Source organism: Bidens hawaiensis, unplaced genomic scaffold (genome assembly GCF_021521415.1).
Source record: "Bidens hawaiensis isolate Kalapana, Puna unplaced genomic scaffold, B.hawaiensis_p1.1 tig00009385_1, whole genome shotgun sequence".
In the NCBI taxonomy this organism is placed as follows: domain Eukaryota; kingdom Viridiplantae; phylum Streptophyta; class Magnoliopsida; order Asterales; family Asteraceae; genus Bidens; species Bidens hawaiensis.
The window spans coordinates 449,002-469,492 of NW_027491692.1; positions in this window are offsets into that span (position 1 = coordinate 449,002).

The following is a 20,491-nucleotide window of genomic DNA, read 5'->3' on the forward strand; positions in this document are numbered from 1 at the left end:
GAGGATATTGAACGTGAGGGTGTTAACGACGGACAGCAGGTTCTGAGGGTTCCGCGTGATTCTACGCGTACCACCAGCAACCGTCCCTTCGTCACAACCCCTCACGGCCAGACTGAAACTCCTCCAGACGATCTCACGTTACAAAATATGGCCGGCGCGAAACTGAAAGGACCAATGGGTCCAGAAGAAGAAACAAATGATCCAAATGAATGGCTCATAAACGAGCAGCGGCGTCTGATGGAAAAATACAATGAAATGGTCAAGCAGAAAAAGCTAGCCGACCAAACACAAAGGCAAGCTTTTGATAAGCAGACTACAAAAAGGCCGCGCGCGCCGGAAGAAGGACATTCTGTTCACACTGCACACACTGAGTTCAGTGATGAAGAAGTGCATAGCATGAGGAAGACACGGGATACTCATGCAGGAGGCTCGCAGCTCCGCGCGCCTGTGAACATGGCGCCTGGAGCCAGAGCAGATCTGGATCTGCACATGCCATACAGCCCACCGGTCAGAGGGCAAGTGGACGTAACCACGCCCTACAGACCAGCCATCCTGGTAAAACACTCAAAGTTTACTGCGCGCATCGCGCAGGCTCCCATCCAGCACAAGACAAAGATGCCAAGTGGTCTGGGCAAATATGATGGCACAACAGATCCAGATGACTTTTTGCAAGGTTTCTATAACACGGGAAACCTAGAGAGCTGGACGATGCCAACATGGTGTCATATGTTTGCTCGCTGCCTCACGGGCGCAGCGCGGGTATGGTTCGAGAGCTTGCCGACAGGGCAAATTGATGGGTTCGAGGAACTATTAGAAAAGTTCCAAGCCCACTTCGTACAGCAGCGCAGGCACACGCGCGATCCTGATGACATCATGCACTGCATACGCAGGAATGATGAAACGATTGAAGATTACATCACTCGTTTCAATCAGGAATCCCTGGCAATCGGGGGTATAACTGAGCAGCTCCTGCGCGTGGCCTTTATACAAGGCGCGCGCAGTGATCAACTCCGCCGGGCTCTCGTAAGCAAAGATGGTATGCCCACCACGTGGGCCAAGTTAATGGAGGCATCGCGAGTTTTCGCGAGAAATGAGAAACAGATTGCCCAAGATAGGGCAAGAGAAAGAGCGCATCAGGCAGAATCACCGCGCAGCAAAGAGAAGAGGGCCAAACAGAACTCTGTATGGTCCAGGTTGCAGCCAACAAGTTTTTCTTCCGTGGAAAAACAAGCGCAACCAACCTCACCCCAGCCCCAAAAAGAAGTTCGTAATCGCGGGGAGGGTGACAAGAGGGAGGGTGGCAGAGATCCTAGCAGACCTCTGCCAAGAATATGGACACCCCTCACTAAAACACCTTCGCAGGTGTTAAGTACTGAGAATGTCCAATTCAAGCCCCCCAAGCAACTACACTATAAGGGACCGCAAAACAGTGGCAAATATTGTGAATTTCACAAGTCCCCGGGCCACAACACCGACGCATGCTATCATTTAAAGGATGCGATCGAGAAGGATGTAAAGTCAGGCAGGCTGGCTCACTTGGTGAAAAACCAAAGAATAGAAGATGAGCAACCGGAAGGAGCCTCTGCCAGCAAGAAATATAAAAGAATCTATGTGGCTGAGGGGGGACGACAAGGGCAGACGTCAAAAAAGAGAAGCGCGCAAATCCACGGAGATTGGCGCGAGCAGCAAGTCATCTTCCCAAGAATCAGGGGAGGCCCTTCAATAAGCAGTCCTCTTGTCATCACCACACACATCGCTCATTACGAAGTGTCGAAAGTCCTGGTGGACACTGGAAGCGAATCTGACATTATGTATGAGCAGTGTTTCAGAAAGTTAGACCCGGCAGACCAAGCGCGGCTCGAAATTGTGAACGCACCAATCTGTGGTGTTTCAAACGAAATCATCCATCCACTGGGCCAGATTCAGTTTGAATTGATTATGGGGGATGATGACCACAAGCGAGCAGAAGTTGTCAACTTCTTGGTCTTGCCTACCACGTCATGCCACAATATGATCCTGGGTAGGGGAACGATCGCCCAATTTAATGCTGTACCGTCGCCAGCGCACGGCGCTTTGGGGTTTCCTACACCAACGGGCGTAACATTTGTTTATCGCGATCATTTGTGCGCAGTGACAAGTACGCCGCGGGAGGGGAGAATGAAACTTCAAATGGCGGAAAATGCACCAGAGAAGTGGATTTTAAACCCAAAATTCCCCGAGCAAACGGTCACAATTGGCGCTACTGTTTCAGATGAAACGAGATTGAGAATGAAAAGGTTGCTCACAAAATACACGTCGGTCTTCGCGTGGCAACACTCCGATATGACTGGGGTCCCGCGAGACTTGGCGCAACATTCTCTTAACACGTTCAAGTCGGTGGAGCCAATTGCTCAGAAAAAGAGAATCATGGGGGATGAAAAGGCGAAGGCCATGAATGAGCAAGTTGAGGACCTGTTGCGCGCAAACATCATCCGCCCGATCCGATACCAGACGTGGGTAGCCAATCCTGTGATGGTAAAGAAAAGCAACGGGTCATGGAGGATGTGTATTGACTTCAAGGACCTCAACAAAGCATGTCCGAAAGACTGTTACCCCCTCCCAAACATCGACGCAAAGGTGGACTCCGTGGCGCCATTCAAGCTCAAGTGTTTCCTGGATGCCTACAAAGGCTATCACCAGATTCAAATGGCACCACAAGACGAAGACAAGACGGCCTTCAGGACCGACAAGGGTGTTTTTTGTTACACAAAAATGCCCTTTGGTTTAAAGAATGCGGGCGCCACCTATCAGAGACTTATGGATTCGGTTTTCAGTAAACAAATCGGAAGAAATCTAGAAGTCTACGTTGATGATTTGGTGATCAAGAGCAGGGAGGAGAGACAAATGCTCAAAGACATCGAGGAAACTCTTCAGCGCCTAACGGAAGTTAACATGAAGCTCAACCCGAGCAAATGTACTTTCGGCGCAGAAGAAGGGAAATTTCTTGGTGTAATGGTCACTAAGGATGGTTTCAAGGTGAACCCTGAAAAGGTGGAAGCCATCCTTGACATGCCTTCACCATCCACCATGAAAGAGGTTCAGAAGCTGAATGGTAGATTGGTGTCAATCAACAGGTTCCTAGCGAACCACGCCAGCAAATCTACTCCATTCGTTAACACCTTGAGGAACTGCTTGAAGAAGAGCCAATTCAAGTGGACGCCTGAGGCTGAGCAAGCTTTCACTGAGATAAAAGAATGTCTCATAAAGTTGCCAGCGCTCACAGCTCCACTTCCTGGCGAAACCCTTACATTGTACCTGTCAGCTGGAGACCGCGCGATCGGCGCAGTATTATTGGTGGATCGCAAGGGGATCCAAACGCCAATATACTATGTGAGTCGGGTGCTCACAGACCCTGAGACGCGCTATTCCATCATGGAAAAGTTAGTTTTGTCACTAACACACGCGTCGCGCAAGCTCCATAGATACTTCAATGGTCATCCTATTGAAGTTCTGACTGGTTACAACATCCAGCAAGTCTTGCGACGCCCCGCGCTCTCCGGAAGGCTGGCAAAGTGGGCGCTGGAATTAGGTGAACACACGATCACCTATAAGCCTCGTCCAGCAATAAAGGGTCAAGTTTTAGCGGATTTCATCACAGAAATCCCAGATGGAAAGATTGAAGAAGCTCAGCGCGAGGTAGACCCTCCGCGAGCAAACGATGAACAAGATGTTTGGAGGCTATTCACTGATGGAGCCTCCAACAGCGAAGGGTCCGGCGCAGGCCTCAAACTGGTGGACCCTGATAATCATGAATATACTTATGCTATTAGGTTGGACTTCAAGAGTACCAACAATGAGGCTGAGTATGAAGCCCTGCTGGCTGGCCTGCGCATTGCGCGCAAGTTTGGAGTTAAAAGGCTAGAGGCCCATGTTGATTCTTACTTGGTAGCTGCTCAGGTCAACGGCCTATATGACGCCAAGGAGAACACAATGCCTCTATATCTAGAGCAGGCAAAAAAGCTCGTCGAGCAGTTTGACTTCTTCAGAATCATACACATCTCGCGCAGCGAAAATAAGTCTGCTGACGCGTTGAGTAAGATGGCTTCAACGAATTTTGATCACTTTGGCAAAGATGTCAGGGTGGAAGTGATGAGCAACCCGTCAGTGCAAACGCAATCTGTTCTTGTAATTCATACAACCCCTTCATCCTGGATAACTCCAATAATGGAATTCCTGAAGGAGGGGAAGTTACCGGACGATCGCGCACAGGCGAGAAAGATAAGACACAAGGCGCAGAATTATGAACTACTTGATGGTACAGTATATCGGCGCTCTTATCTTGGACCGCTCATGAAATGCCTGGATGCTGAAGAAGCAAGCTATGTGATTAGGGAGATTCATGAAGGAATCTGTGGAATACACGCTGGTCCGCGCATGGTGGTTGCCAAGGCAATGAGCTCAGGCTACTATTGGCCAGGCATGTACTTGGATGCGCTAAAAGAAATCCAAAAATGCAAGGCATGTCAGAGCTACGCGCCAAACACCATGCGTCCAAAGAACAACTTGATTCCAGTGACCTCCGCATGGCCTTTCCATAAATGGGCCATTGATATTGTGGGGCCCCTGCCGCAAGCGCAAGGGCGAGTGAAATTTTTGGTAGTGGCGATAGACTATTTCACAAAATGGGTTGAGGCCAAGCCACTAGCAAAAATCACAGCTGAGGCGATGAAGCAATTTATCTGGAGCCACATCATTTGCCGTTTTGGCCTTCCTATGGAAATTGTGAGCGACAATGGCAAACAATTCACTGACAGGAAGATATCCAGCTGGCTCAAAGAACTGCACATCAACCAAATCTTCACTTCGGTCTACCACCCTCAAGGGAATGGCCAAGTGGAGCGCGCGAATCAAAGTTTGTTAAATGGGCTGAAGAAAAGATTGGAGGGAGAATCCCATTCTTGGGTCGAAGAGTTACCTAATGTCCTGTGGGCGCACAGGACATTAAGAAAAACTAGCAATGGCGAATCCCCGTTCAGCCTAACCTATGGGACTGAGGCTATGATCCCAGCAGAAATTGGATGCCCATCCCATAGGGTACTCATGATGAGCAAGACTGATAACGAGCGCGAAAGAAGATTGGACCTCAACTTGCTTGAAGGGCGCAGAGAAGCGGCTATCATCAATGAAGCCAAATACAAGAAAAAGCTGGAAAAATATTATAATCAGCGCGTTAAAGAATGCCACTTCAAGAAAAATGATTTTGTCCTTCGAAACAATGAAGCTAGCCGCGCGATACCCCCAGGAAAAATGTCCCCCAATTGGGAGGGACCTTATCAAATTTCAGAAGATTTGGGGAAAGGCGCGTACACTTTAAAAGATTTGAATGGCAAAAAGATACCGCGCGCGTGGAACGCAGCACAGCTTAGAAAATGCTTCATGTAAATGTTCAAATATGTAATCAAGGCTTTTAAGCCATCATGAATGATGATTCGCGCTATCTTTCAATATTTGTTCTATTACCTTTGCATACATGTTTCACACTTCCTTTATTAATTTGGAACAATATGACAACACTATATTGACTTCAAAGCAAAATAAAGCGAAGTAAAACATACATGCGCGAGCCTTAGCTCAAACGCGTTAACGAGTCTTAACTCTAAAACGCCAGGGCCTTAGCCCAAACTTACGAGCCTTAGCTCAACACGTTAATGAGTCTTAACTCTAAAAACGTCAGGGCCTTAGCCCAAAACAAAGAGCCTTAGCTCAAAACACTCACAAACATCCATCTTACATCCCGCGCAGCCTGATCATAAAAATCCTTAAACACAACTAAGGCAAAGTACATGCCATATCATGTTAAGGTCTAAGGTCGTGGTCGCGCGCGGAATCATAGTGGATATCTGAGTAACACACGCTGACATGTAATGGTTAAACTCATACTTCCATATAAATACCGCGCGACAACGACGCACAAAAAAGAAATAATGAAAAGTTAGCGCGCATGTCAGCATAAACAAGATACTGCGAAACCACAAACAAAATAGAACAGAGGTTAAGTGAATAATTTCCTTACAACCTTGTTCTTATTTTAACGTGCAAGCATATCTTATATCTATACAAGCAAACATGAAGAGATGAATGGAAATGCGCAAGATGTGAAAAAGAGAAAACAAGTTTCATTCCATTGGATTGAAATTTACAAGTATGATGAGTTACAAATTACAAGTATAAAAAATTAAATATGTAAAATTTGATGAAGGGCTTATCAAGTCTCCACGTCGACGTCAGCCACTTCATCACCTTCATCATCTCCCGCAGCATCTGACGCGGCCTGCTCCTCATCTCCGAACTGACCATAGTCAAGTTCTTCCTCCTCATTGGAGTCTTCTATCACGACGGTGTCAGGAGCACATTTATTCGCAGCGCCAGAGCCGCTGGCAGGGGCAACATCCCCCGCGCCACTATCATCGCCACCAGCCCTCTCGCATTCATCGAGCAACTTCTTTAGCGCGCCGAGGTCGGGCTGGTCAGCAAGCGCAGCTATCTGCAAAATCATTAGAAAAGTATTGAGTACAAAACACTTGGAAAAATTAGTCAAGTAAAACTCATTAAGGTCAAGGTACCTGCATAAGGATGGGGATGGGAGTATTCATGTACTTTTCCCCCACCGCGGCCATGTCCGCGCAGGCCGCGTCGCTCTTGTAAGGGTACTCGGATGGGTTCTTCTTCAACATGCCATAGTCATACCCATCCGTAAACCCTTCAGCTCGGCCCACCAAGCGCGCGGCGGCATTGCAGTCCATCACAAGGGCCTGAAACTCGGCGGAATATTTCATCGCCAAAGCGCAGCGAGTTATGCCCTGTGACACCAGCCATTGGCGATCCTGCGCTAGGCCAGTAACAGACGTCTCGAGGACAGGAACCTGGGAGTTTAATAACTCAACAGTTTCCTTAGTCTTTTTTAGCTCCTCCTTATCAGACGCTGCTGCCGCCAAGATTTTTTCTTTCTCCGCCTGCGCAGCACCAAGTGCTTCCTGGCTGGACGCCGCCGTCGCCAAGGCCTCATCTCTATCGGCCTGCGCGGCCGCCAACTCCCTCTTCAGGCGCGCAACCTCGCTCTCCAGTGATGATTTTTCAGTGATACTCTGGACGATAGCTTGGTCACGCGCCTCAGCCTGCTGTTCCAAGACACGCACTCTACGCGCGTACTTGGAAACTTCGGCCTCCGCCAACTGCTGCTTCTCCCGCGCAGCTTGGAGCTCATGCCCGCGCTTAATATAGGCGGTGTTGGCACTTGCTCGGTTTTCGCTGAGCTCCGCCTGGAGTTTCTCAGCTCGTGCGCGAGCATCAGAAAGGTTCCAGGCGGCCACCTTAGCCTCTTGCTGGGCTGCCACAAGAGCATCGCGTACTTTAATATAATCGCGATGAAGCTCTTGGGAGGCAGCAAAGAAAGCTGACCCAGCGAAAATGTGATCGTTGAGCAAGTCAGCGCGGGTGCGCTCCTCCTGATACCTCCTTTCAGTAGGAGGCACGGCATGAGCCCTGAAGTCCTCGCATACGCCCATGGATTGGAAGGAACTGTCTTCATTAATATTCCATCTCGGGCGATAAACGTGGTCACCTTCCTACAAAACACAAGAAATGTTCTAAGTCATAAACATACTTATATGGAGGTACGCGCAGCGGAGCAACAAATTAAAACATACCTGCGGGGATGAAGCAGAAAAGTCAGCGCCAGCCCCACCAGAAGTATGCGCTGCGAAGACTTGTGGCATCGCAGGGCTGGCGCGGTCTCCCAAGGAGTCCTCAGCTTGAGCCCCCTCATCCTCCTCATCTTCTTGAATAGGCCTCTTCTCCTGCGACCTGGGGGGCTCCAAACCAGCCTCGCAGAGAGGGCTGCGCGTAGGAGGAGGCGAGGGAGGTCTCGACGCCGCCAGTTCGGCGCGCAATACGGCTTCCTGCTCCTTTGTAACCCCAATAAGGGGAGAATCAGCACTAGCAGGAGCAGGACCAGAACCAGCGGCGCCGCCAACGGCGCCAGGAGTGTCGCCAGCAACTTGTACGCCAGCTACAACTCCTATGAACAAATCAACAAGGAAAAATGGTTTATGACTGAATCCAAAAGAAAAATAAAGAAGACAAGTGTGCAAAACATACCTTGGCGCAATTCTGTTCGCGCGGCGAACATCGCCATAAAGTTCATTCTACCCTTTTCAGAGGGTAGAACAGGGGACTCCGAAGCAGTCCCCGGCGCAGCCTCAGCACCTTGTGGCGCCTGTGGCTGATCTGCTACCGTCGCCGGTTCTGCAAACATTCAAAGGAGCAAAGGTTTAATAACAATTCAGCCAGATGAAGATAAACAAAGTATACCTGTTGCAGGCGCGGCACTGCTTCTCTCTTCAGCCGCGCGAACGGAGGAGGTGACGCCACCATACCTCAAGTGGACAGGAGGTCTGCCCACTTTCACAGGCAGGGAAGCTAAAGAAACCTTGGTGGTAAACACCTGGGTTTCCTTAGGTCCCTTCGTTTGAGCATGGGGATGAGCAACAGGGGTGTCATTTTTCTTCTGTTTCTTACTGGCCCCTGCGCCAGATTTCCCCTTAGCTTTGCGCTTTAGTAGGGGCGCCTCCTCTTCCTCCTCCTCCTCTTCCGCGAGCTCCAGCTCGTAGTTTTCAAGCGCATCTGCAAAAACAACCAACAGAACTGTTAATAAACTTGGGTATTCTAAAGGAATGAGCATAAGTGCGAAGGCTTACCAGGCGCGTCACTGTCAAAGTCAAATTCCAGATCCACTGGGATGAACATGTCATCGAAGCGATCTGGGAAACCAACTTCCCCAGCGCCAAGCGCGACGGAGCCACCCTCCACTTGTTCATCATAAGCGGCAAGGACATAATCCTTGGTGACTGCGCAAAAACAAGTCAAGTGATATCAGCAAAAGAATTATGTTCGCGCAGAAAAAATAAATAAAGCAATGAAATAAACTTACACAACCCGTCGACTTGGATAACGGGCTCAAGCGCGCTGTCGGCCCATAGCTTACTCATGCCGACCCCCACCAGCGCCTCCTCGCAAATTTTCTTCGCGGGGGATGGTTCGGCGGTCAGTTTCTTAACCCAGGCGCCAGTTGGGTTCTTGAGGACACCCTCATCCGCAGGCGCAGAAGAGATAGAGCGCATGGTCATACGGATGGGGATCACACCAGCCCTTATGTAAAAGAACCTCTCAGACCAGTCATGAAGGCTCTTGAATGAAACAGTGTAGCACTTCACCTTCTGACTGCGAGGAATGAAAGAGATCCAATTGTCCTGGATCTTGGGCTTGTAAAAATATTGAAAGCGCCGAGGAGTGGGTTCCTCGCGCTGGGATTTGCACATGAACTCAAAGTGAGTCACGCGCACGAGTCCAAACGGATGGACTTGGGATATATGAATCCCATAGAACTTCAGCAGTGCACCCACAAACCTTGTCATCGGGAGACGAAGGTTGCAGTGGGTGAAAAAGTGGCTATATAGGGATATATAGCCGGCAGGCGGGTCCGCCGCCGTTTGCCCGGACCTAGGCAACATGCAGCCAAACAGGGTGGGAAAGCCCTGAGAGGCGATGAGGTTGTCGAGATCGGCCTGCTTCAATTTGCAGAGGATTTCATTCCACCTTTTGGTGGCCTTGGTCCTCCCTACTTCCTCCGATGTGGTCTCAACAACCCTCTTCCCTTTCCCCTTTTGCTTCAATGTCGACATCACCACAGACTTCACACGGCGTCTTCGAGAGGCAACAGAGGTGATTGAGGGGCTAGACGAGTCTGAACTATCAGACATACAACTGCACCAGCAGATAATCGAAAAATCGAAAAGATGAATATACTCAATTCAGAATATGAAAGGCAGAAAATAGAAAACTTGAAACAATGAAGATGAAGATAAAAATTTCCTAAGGGCCTGCTTTTATAGGCCCAGGAGAGAGAAAAGTGGTAACTGATGGGATTTCACGCGCACCCACTCGCAGGTGTAAGCCAACGAGGGCGCGGCACGTGTCCCTAACACTGTTGAGGGGACATAAAAACGTAACGGACCTGCCACGGAGCAGAGACGCGCCCCCACTCGCAGGTGCTAACCAATGCGAGCGCGACACATGTTCAAGACAGCTGTGTGAGGGGACGTGAAAGGCAACTGTAGCACCTCGAGCACACTAAACGTCTGACATGTTTACGGCGCACGTCACCACCAACTAACCACGTGTTCGACCCTTCGTTTTCGACCCTTCGTTTTCAACCCTTCGTTTTCAACCAAATGGATAGAACTTCGCGCAACGATGGAAACAACCAATAAAACGACAAAACCCCTTTAAAGACCAAATCAGTAAGTCTAATATCCATCTTACCGCGCTCGCACGAAATAAGACACACATTAGACTGGGGGGGCTTGAAGAGGTATGTACCCGCCTCAACACCGAGCAAGGCGGGTCAACCCACAAGATAAAGACATTATGAAGGCACAAAGCCAAAACCTATGCGCATGGCGCATACAAAACATGCTCAGGCATCATATGCCCAGGCACACATATGCTCGCGCATCACATACGCGCGCGGCGCATCAGCGCGCGGCGCATATCACATGCTCGTGCATATCACATCTGCCCAGACACACATGCTCGCGCATCACATATGCGCGCAGCGCATCAGCGCGCGGCGCATATCACATGCTCGTGCATATCACATCTGCGCATGAAATATCTGCGCGTGAGAATAAAGAGAAGACCTCGCGCATCCTCAGGATGGGCGCATATCACACGTGCGCATAATCAACCTCGTCCTTATCCAAATCAGGATTAGGGCAACCTTGATTGTGCACGTCAGACAACCTTCCAGAAGGCATCTTTTTAAGGAGTAAGAATATGCTGATGTTGACAGCTGCCAAATGGAAGGTCGACAACTCAGCATGACACATGTGTTTCCACGTGATTACAACCAACGAGAAAGCGCCAGGTGTCCCAGAGGACACGTGGCGCAGTGCGATTGGAGGAAGCCAACGAGGTTGAGCCCAACCGGTGGTAACCTTAGCACTATAAATACAGCATCAACTCCACTTTGATGACATATTCATACTCAATCATTGACAGTTACAAGCAGTGATAACACATTCAATCTTATTGAATCACATTCATTCACAGTCAGTTACATACAATCACACAGTCTCACAACCAAAGGGTATTGAGCAATTAAGCAATACTCTTGAGATTCTCTGACACACATTATTATCTTCTCCACAAATATACTGATTCTCACGCCGGAGGGTTACCCCAAAGAGGACCCCTCTGTCCCTTTCTGAGGGGTAAGTAACGGCGCTGTTCATTTTGTAGGTGGAAGAACACAGACCCAGAAGAACCATCGGTGAAATAGTATAATCACACCCGAGGAAAGTAGATCTGCTACCAGTGCGTAGATCCACGTTTCTTCAGGTTTGATTTTGATCTCATGAGGTGGCTTAGAGATAATCAAGATATTAATTAAAAATAATTGTTTTTAGGTTGTTATTAATATCTTGAAAGATTTGGTTTATCTTTTATGTTTGTTTTATTTGAAGTTAAGTTAGTTTGTTATTCAAATTACTACTATGTATTCTATTAGGAGTCTTCTGTATGGGTATTATATAAACCCATATAGGTTTTTTATTTGTTATGTTCCTTTTGGTTTTTTTCTTTTGTGTATTCGTGAGCCAAAGTAATAAAAGAAGAAAAGAGTCGCTTGAGTTAAGCAAAACCTACTGTTTCTATTTGTTTGTGATTAGTTACCCCTCGGACTCCGTGTGGCACCCGAAGACTAGCCAATCGGTCCGCTCATGACCAGGGTTTGCTGGTTTCGTCCTGCCTTTTTTTTTATCAAACTATTTGATGTTATAATTGTAGCCTCGAACAGTTTAGTCTTGATTGTTGCATATGATCATTTAGCAAATTTACAGATGTATCTTGTAATTGTTAGTATAATTTATTGCTCATAATGTTTGAGAATGAAAGCATGCTCTAATTTTTGTAACTCCAGGCCTGAGGCCTGATTTGATTAATGGGTAGTGATAAACTTTTAAAGTGGAGATGTGCCAATGCTTATCAAATACTGAATTTTGGTCATGAACAACACTTCTAAAGTGGGGGTCATGGTAAAAGATAGTCAATGTTAACAGCAGCTATGCGGGGTTGATTAGCATTTATCCCAGAGCAATATCCATAATTGATTTTGGGCTAGTGATAATTGCAAGAGAAGGAGCAGAATCTGTTATACCGGGTACATGTATAATGAACAGATGGAAATTTATTGTTAATTTTGGTATATTGGTTAGGGGTGAGCATTTCATGGGTTGTACCCATCAAACCCGTGTACCCAACCCACCAAACCCGTCTAACCGACCCCGATTAAAAACCATGTCCGGGTTCCCGTTCTGTATTTTATGGCTAAACGGGTTCCCGTCTGGTCCGGTTCTGAACCCGTCGAAAAAGATGAAACCCGTGAAACCGTGAAGTAATAACAACCAGCCCACTTTTAAAGTACCTTAAATAGTTATACCTCCATGATTTTCATTGTTATAAATAGTCGTTCATAAATCGATATTTATTTTATAATTATACGATGAATTGGAATATGAAACATTGAAATTTACTGAATTCTTCAAAAATTATATATGCCTTAACATTCAGCTTTCCTTTGTAGAGGGCTTGTACTAGTATTATTGCACTATATGGGCTGCATTCAAATTAGCAAAAAACTAATATCTAAAACAAAGATTTGTAGAATAATATTAGGGATGGTAATGAGTCGGGTTTAGGTCGGGTTTAGCCATTCCGAAACCCATACCCGATTATTAAAGCTTGTTCCAAACCCGTCGGATTTTAATCGGGTAATTACCCATTGGGTTTCGGGTTTCCAATCGGGTTTTTGTCAAAATACCCATTGGGTATACCCGGCTCAAAACTCATTGGGTTTCTATTGAATTTTGACAAAATATAACTAATCGATTACAAATAATGATTACCATAAAATAAAATGTCTCAAATAATTGCTATACAAGTTTCAACAAATATTATATTTAAAATATTTAAAGTATGCTATATTATAAATATAAAAAAAGTTATGTTGGGTACATCCGGTATATAATCGGGTAAATGGGTTAAATGTTATCGGGTAATCGGGTATATTGCAAATCCCAAATCCGTCCCAAACTCACGAAAAATTTCAAAATTAACCCCAAACCCGTCCCAAACCCTAATGAGTCGGGTATTACCCGTCCCATTTATGTCAGATTTCGGGTTTTCCCATCGGGTGGTTTCATTACCATCCCTAAATAATATGAAAATTAGCCGATATAATACTTGATGAATAAGTTTTTTATTTGATGCCTTGGTAGAAAAGATACACAACTTACCTTGTAACCAGTTTGATCTTCAAAAAGTCAAAATTTTCATGCAAACCGGGTTCACGGGAAACCTGTTTAAAACCGGTTTAAGAACCCGCTTTAAACTCGAACCGGCCCGTATAAAAACGGTCCGGTTCGGGTTTGAAAATCTTGTCTAAACGGTTCCGGTTCCGGTTCCGGTCCGGGTTGGTCCGGGTCGTACCCGTTGCACACCCCTAATTGGTTTTTAATACTCCCAACAAGTTTTACCCGTTGGATGATAACTCTTAAATTTTGATTTGTTACCCACCACTCACAACTTTTACCCTGTTTTCCTATACCACTCTCCGTCTAACGGAACACTAGCCTCGTTAGTGCTTTGGACAAAAAACGTCACTCAAATTAGTTGAGGGGGTGAAAAAGAAATTTAATTTGTTTAACACATACCAAAATTTGACACCACGAGACGAGTATAAAACTAACAAAGCTAGAAACAAATGCATACTAATGGACTTAATGTTCCTCACGACCTTAGTATCTCATCCAGACATGCCTTTTGTTAATTCATGTTACCGAATTAATGTAATCGTGACATTCCGGCTCTAGTGTTCTCGTCCACCAAACGAGTAAAGTAATAGTTTAAGTAGATGCTATATAAGATGGAATAGCTGAAAGTGAAGGTATTGCAGTAGGATGAGCTAGAAGACATACCAGATGAAGAAACCAAGAAAATAATCTCATGAAAAATGAAAACACTAGAACATACTGTTGGTTATTTTAGTGCTATTGGATTAACTTGTCGATTGAAGAAATAACATTAGAGATTAAACGAGTTAGGTGACGCGGGTGTGCGGGCTCAATTTAATACTAATGTTATACAGAAGAGAGGAGACGGCTACTGGTTCTCTCTGGATCTTCATCAAGAACAATCAAATTCAATTCCATCTACAGAAAATCTCTGTCTTATCCGATAAATCATTGCGTGTAACCCGCAAATAGATTTATCTTAAAGTGATTCACGATTCAGAGATTAATCCAGGCAATTGTTCAAGAAACCAAGATTGAAATCAAGATTACAGGTTTGCAACATTGATCGAATTCACCATCCAGGTATGCAATTAATACAACAAAGATAAACCTATTATAGGGTTCAATTTGAGATTCACCCCTAATTCACAAGTGGTAATTATTGATAATAAATATTTATATTATCTTTAAGTTTAAGAAATTGAATAACAAGTATGATGGCTAGTGAATGAATTATAAAGAGACGTTGGTTTAAAGTGGATAGTCAATTATTCTACAAAAGTATATCAACGATTAATATTAATTCGAAGTATGAGAAGTTTTGTTGTTTATTCAATTGGTTTGATTTGAATTTTATCAACTCATGATTTCAAAACATCGATAAGTGGATGAATTAATTTCATATCTTGAACAGTGGGTTAATATTTTGAATATGGTGATTAATTCTTGATTTAATCAGAATAATTTGAATTATTAAAATGGTGAAACCTAGTTTGCATATGTTGTATCTAATACATGTAGTTTAGTGGTTTGATTGGAATTGGTAATTTTTATTACTTAATTGGTTAATTCCTGTCAGTCTTTGAAATTGCGTCATTATTTCAATATAAGGGAATTAATAATTTCAAAAATCATGATAATGCTTAGTATGGGAAACTTTAGATTTTGGCGGATTGAATATAAGGATTCAATCAGATTTCTGTTGCTTATCACGAATATAATTTTTTTTTTTATATAAAACCAAGTACAAAGGAAAATTGCTTTATTTTGTTTGTTACTCTTGGTCAAAACAAAAAAGAATGATAGAGTTCTTGTTATATTAGAGGCTTGATATTTATGTTTTAATTTTGAATTTGGAATAAATTGTTCGTATGAACAAGATGAAATAAATTGTTTATAATGGAATAAGCCAAATGAAATCTTATGTCCTTGCTAATGTTAATACATTTGTTTTGGTTTCCATTGATTAAAATAATGAACGAGTAAATGAATTTGTTTTGGCTTTCATTGAAATTTGTTTTGAATTGTTATCAACGGACCAGTCACTTTCATTTATAGTTACTTAGGGTTACAATTCGTTCTGGGCCAAGAGTGTATTAATTTTGGTTGTTTTTTTTTGAACGGCGACTTTCTCAGTTAAGTGATAACGCGATCGCATTCACGGCCCTATCACCCTCGGTCCATACTATGTTGAGATTATCGGGACCCACGCTGGAACCTAAGGATCATTTGGCATTCCCGGTAAAACCCCCGCTCACCCCGCCCGAAGGCACGACAGGTTTTATGCATCAGGGAAAACCGGTCGGCATCAGGGATCGAACTCGGGTCTCCCCATGTCTTCCCATCCTTTGCCTGGCCACAGTTTTTACTAATATTTTAAAATCAAGTAATAAATTAAGGCAACCAGAAATAAACAAAAGTTTAACCGGGCCAAAGATTATATATCCAAAAAGAAGTCTAAGTTGTTTTGTTGGAGATGTGAAAAACCGGGACACCTAAAGAAAGATTACAAGGTGAAGGTTATGGGTGGAAAGATGCCTAATAAGGCGGGTCAAAATGAGTCGAAAGACCCGATTGCTTCAAAAGGCATGTTACTAACTCTACTTTAAATTTAACAAAACCTATGAGGTTATAGTTGATTCAATGAATCAATCGGGATATGTTAATGTTTTGTAAAACACAAAAACTGAATTTGAGTTGAAGAAACAATGTTTATTTTATAGTTTGAATGAAATAGAAATATTGTTAAAATATTTGTCTGTATGGTACACACATGGGTTAATGGGCTACGAGCCCATTAGAGGTATACAAGTCAGGAAACCCTTCGGGGCATGAAATAAAAAAACCCGGGTTTCGGGTTAGTTATTGGACTTAAAAAGGTTCAATGGTTTTAAAAGTAATTCGGTGAAGAATTATATGTGGTTTATTTCTTATTCCTATTATGTACAGGAGGACATATTTGCATGGTGGATAGACTCGAGCGATACGAGTCATGTATGCAAGGATCCGAAATGGTTTGAAGAATTTGAACCTACTGAAGACTTGTATTTACTTGTGGAAAACATTTGTTTTGGATTATGTGTTGCTTTAGGGATTAAAAGGAACCTCTTGTCTGGGGTGTTTTAAATAATTTATGGTTTTAAGTAGGTTATTGGGTTAGATAAATTTATTTTATCGACATGGAACCTTTGTTGGATTCGGATATTTATGTAATACAATATTTAAACTAAATATTAATGTCCTATTCTCTATTAAATCTGTTTGTATGTCATTATCATTTCAAAGCAGGGTAGATTATATGTATACATTGTGACATGCCAGGTTAGGTCATATGAATTATTTTAGAATGAACGGAAAAATAGAATCTTAAAGGAAATGGTCAATTACTTGATATATAATGATTAATAAGACAAATTCTAATTTTGATATAAAGGATCTGAGGGAGGTTGATGTAATCCTAGATATAATAATAAAAGGACTAACAATGGTAGAACCATAACACGGTTTCATTACATAGTATTGACGAAATTTAATTATTTCAATTTTTCTCATGTAAGTACTCCCATAGATCCAATTTCCAGGCTTATGGACGCTTAATGTGTGTTATGATTAGCACAAGGACTGACATATTTTATGTTGTGGGTAAGTTGAGCAGATATGCTAGTAATTAGTAGTGCTCAACATTGACAAGCAGTAAACAGACTGCTTAAATACCTGAAAGAAACCATGAACTATGGTTTGTGTTATTCAGGATTTCCTTCAGTTTTAGAAGGGTATTCTGATACAGTTATATAACTAAGTGATGTCTATTCTCTCTTAAGGGGAGGTTTCATTTAGGTAATTAAGAAATGAATTTGCATCACTTGATAATGAAATATGAGTTTCTAGCATTTGCAACAACTTATAAAAGTGGTAGAATGACTAAGAAACTGTTACTATTAAATTCCATTGAGTTCAAACCGATATCACCAAAATCTATCAGGTGGGATAGTGCTGACTAAGGGTAATAGTTAGATGTATAATGGAAAGTCTAGACGGTTATATATTATATGTAGCATGATTCATGAGCTCATCATGCAAGATGTGATATCTGTTGAGTTTGTAATTTATGAGTATAATTTGGCTGATGATCTAACTAAAGAGTTAGAAAGAGATCTCGTGAACATATCAGTCATGAGGATGGGTTTAAAGTCCATACGTTAATATCATATGTCAAGACACCCAATTCCCATCTAATACAATGTTAGATGCTGAATTCAATGCGGAAAACTTGTCATATAGATATTGGAACACAATATAATAAGCATCCCAATGTTTGTGTTCGGACCGCGAGATAAAGTAGGTTGAAGTATAGCTTCTTAATAGTTCATTGATAAATTGCAGTGTGAGTGCGAGAATAATGACCTACCTATAAGAATATGAAGTTTAGTCGCTTTAAAAAGCTTTGGACTTGAGCTTGGATATATTCTTTGAAGGATTAGAACACATGCTAGTAAAATATTGTGTCAAGTGGAATTTGGATTTATAAATGTATGTGTATTTTACATTCAAGTATTCAAATGAATAGCAAGGGTTCAATCCATAGGACACCGCGATATTCGAATATTTGGATCGTGTAATTTGCTAAGATGAAATTCAATCCGTAGGACATTTTCATTTATGCATACGTTTGCGTTTATGTGATGACAGTTAAGTTAATCATGGATATCACTAAAATGGGGGTGGATTGTCGGTTATTTTAGTGATATGGGATTAACTTGTTGATTGAAGAAATAACATTAGAGATTAAATGAGTTAGGTGACGCGGGAGTGCGGGCTCAATTTAATACTAATGTTATTTGGCTTAAGTAATTATTTACTTAAACTTAAATGTAAAGTTAAATGAGCTTGTAATGGATTATTACTTGGGCTCCTGTAATTGGTTTTAATAAACCGATGGTTTTCATAGCCATACTTATCTCAATCAAATATATAGAAGAGAGGAGACGGTTATTGGTTCTCTCTGGATCTTCATCAAGAACAATCAAATTCAATTCCATCTACAGAAAATCCCCGTCTTATTCGATAAATCAGTGCGTGTAACTCGCAAATGGGTTTATCTGAAAGTGATTCACGACTCAGAGATTAATCCAGGTTTCTATTTCATCATCATACAATCGCATACAAGGTTACCCGATTTGTTTGTTTGTTAAACTGATTGATTTCCTGGTTATGTACCACATACATATACAACACATACCGACGAAGAAAATAATCAACGTAATGGTTGTTGTAATTTGCATGTATATACATCAACTGTATTAAAAGGGAACAATGCTCGTGACTATATGCATTGAGTAATCGACACTTACAAATATAATAAGACAAGGTATGAGACCAATTTTATTAGGCAAATTGGAAATAAATAATCCCAACTTTTGTGTATTGGCCGATAATAATTCCAATTTTAAAAATCACTATTAGTGGTCCCAACTTTCAATTATTTTTGTCTCAATGGATCTCCGTTAAAAAACACTTAACGCCGTTAAGTGTTCTTTAACGGAGGTCCATCGAAACAAAAACAGTTGAAAGCTGGGACCGCTAGTAACGATTTTTAAAGTTGGGATTATCATCGGCCAATACACAAAAGTTGGGAGCGCATAAGATTGATTGAGATATCCAAACGCTTGTCCGAGCCGACACATTGCCGTTGTTGTGCAAAAATATATATATAACTAATAAAACGATTCGCAACTTAAGCTTTAAAAACCAAACAACCTAACCTAGTTCACACAATCGGCAAGTGTACTGGTCGCGTGTAGCAAAGAGAAAGGAAGTCCGGGTATCGAACTCAAGGACACTAGAGGTGGCTCGGATACTAAACCCTAACTATGTCATGCCCTAAAACAATATTTGATTAATTATTATTATTTTTTTTATTTTATTTTAATTAATATAAACTAATTTAACTAACTTACTTGACTTAACGAAACTAACGGAGCTCTCAAATATGATGAAGGGGAACCACCTAGGTAAGGAATCTTAACGACTATCAACGACGCTCGGGTGACAACGAACACAGAAACCGGGTTCTAAAGATAATCTAACTAAACAATAATAAGGGAATAGGTCCCTACGGTCAGTTTTACTAAAAACCCCAAAAATCGTCTAGAAAGATAGGTAAAGCAGGGTTGATTTTCTCAGTACCCTAATGATTTATTACTTGGTCCGTATCAAAATCACAAATTCCTCTAAGGCTCGTAATCCTAACAAACCTAGGGAATAAGGGGTAATTATATATTAAAGATTAAATAATTCAGCTTGCAAATTAACCTAATCAACGGCTTGAAAACCGAACGTGGTCTCGGAACGGCTAACTAAATCAACTAGACCAAAGAGATAAACCGACTCCTAATGTCTTGGTCCGACTAAAAGGAGATGAACCACTGAGATAAACAACTCTAACCAATGAAACCCTATGGTGACGTCTACCACAAATGACCAAAAACACCAAGTAATCAGTCTAGCATGCAATCCTAAACAAAACACGAAACAAATTCATGTAAAGATAAAATCACACGGGGTTTAATTAATAAAATATTGACAAACTCAATAGAAATCATAGAATAAAACCATAATAATATGAACTTGACAATAGAAAATCAATTATATGTTCGTTAGCCAACCCAAAACAATCGCTAAAACATCGTCAATCAACCAAACCTAGGTAGTTATAAGATTTTAGCTACTCATAATAGTAATAAACAAGTCAAAATAAGTAGCAACATCCATGATAACAGTAACTGAAAATAAATGATAAAGAGTTGTTTTATAAAGAGTAAATGGTTAGCAAACCAAAGAAATATGCTTCCAATGCTCTAACTCCAACTTACGAAGAAAGAAAATAATACGTGACTCTTTGTTGTGGTACTCCTCACCCAAAAACAAAACTTTTTTTTTCTTTTGTTGCGGCCTCCAAAACAATTCCGCCGTCCCCCTTCTCACAATCTCATAGGATAATAATATGTTGCGAAGTTGCCCTACCTTCCTTTTTTTATTTAATTTGAGTCGGCCTAAAGCCCAAAGTCCAATTGGTGAAACCTGCATTCAAATTATATCACAAG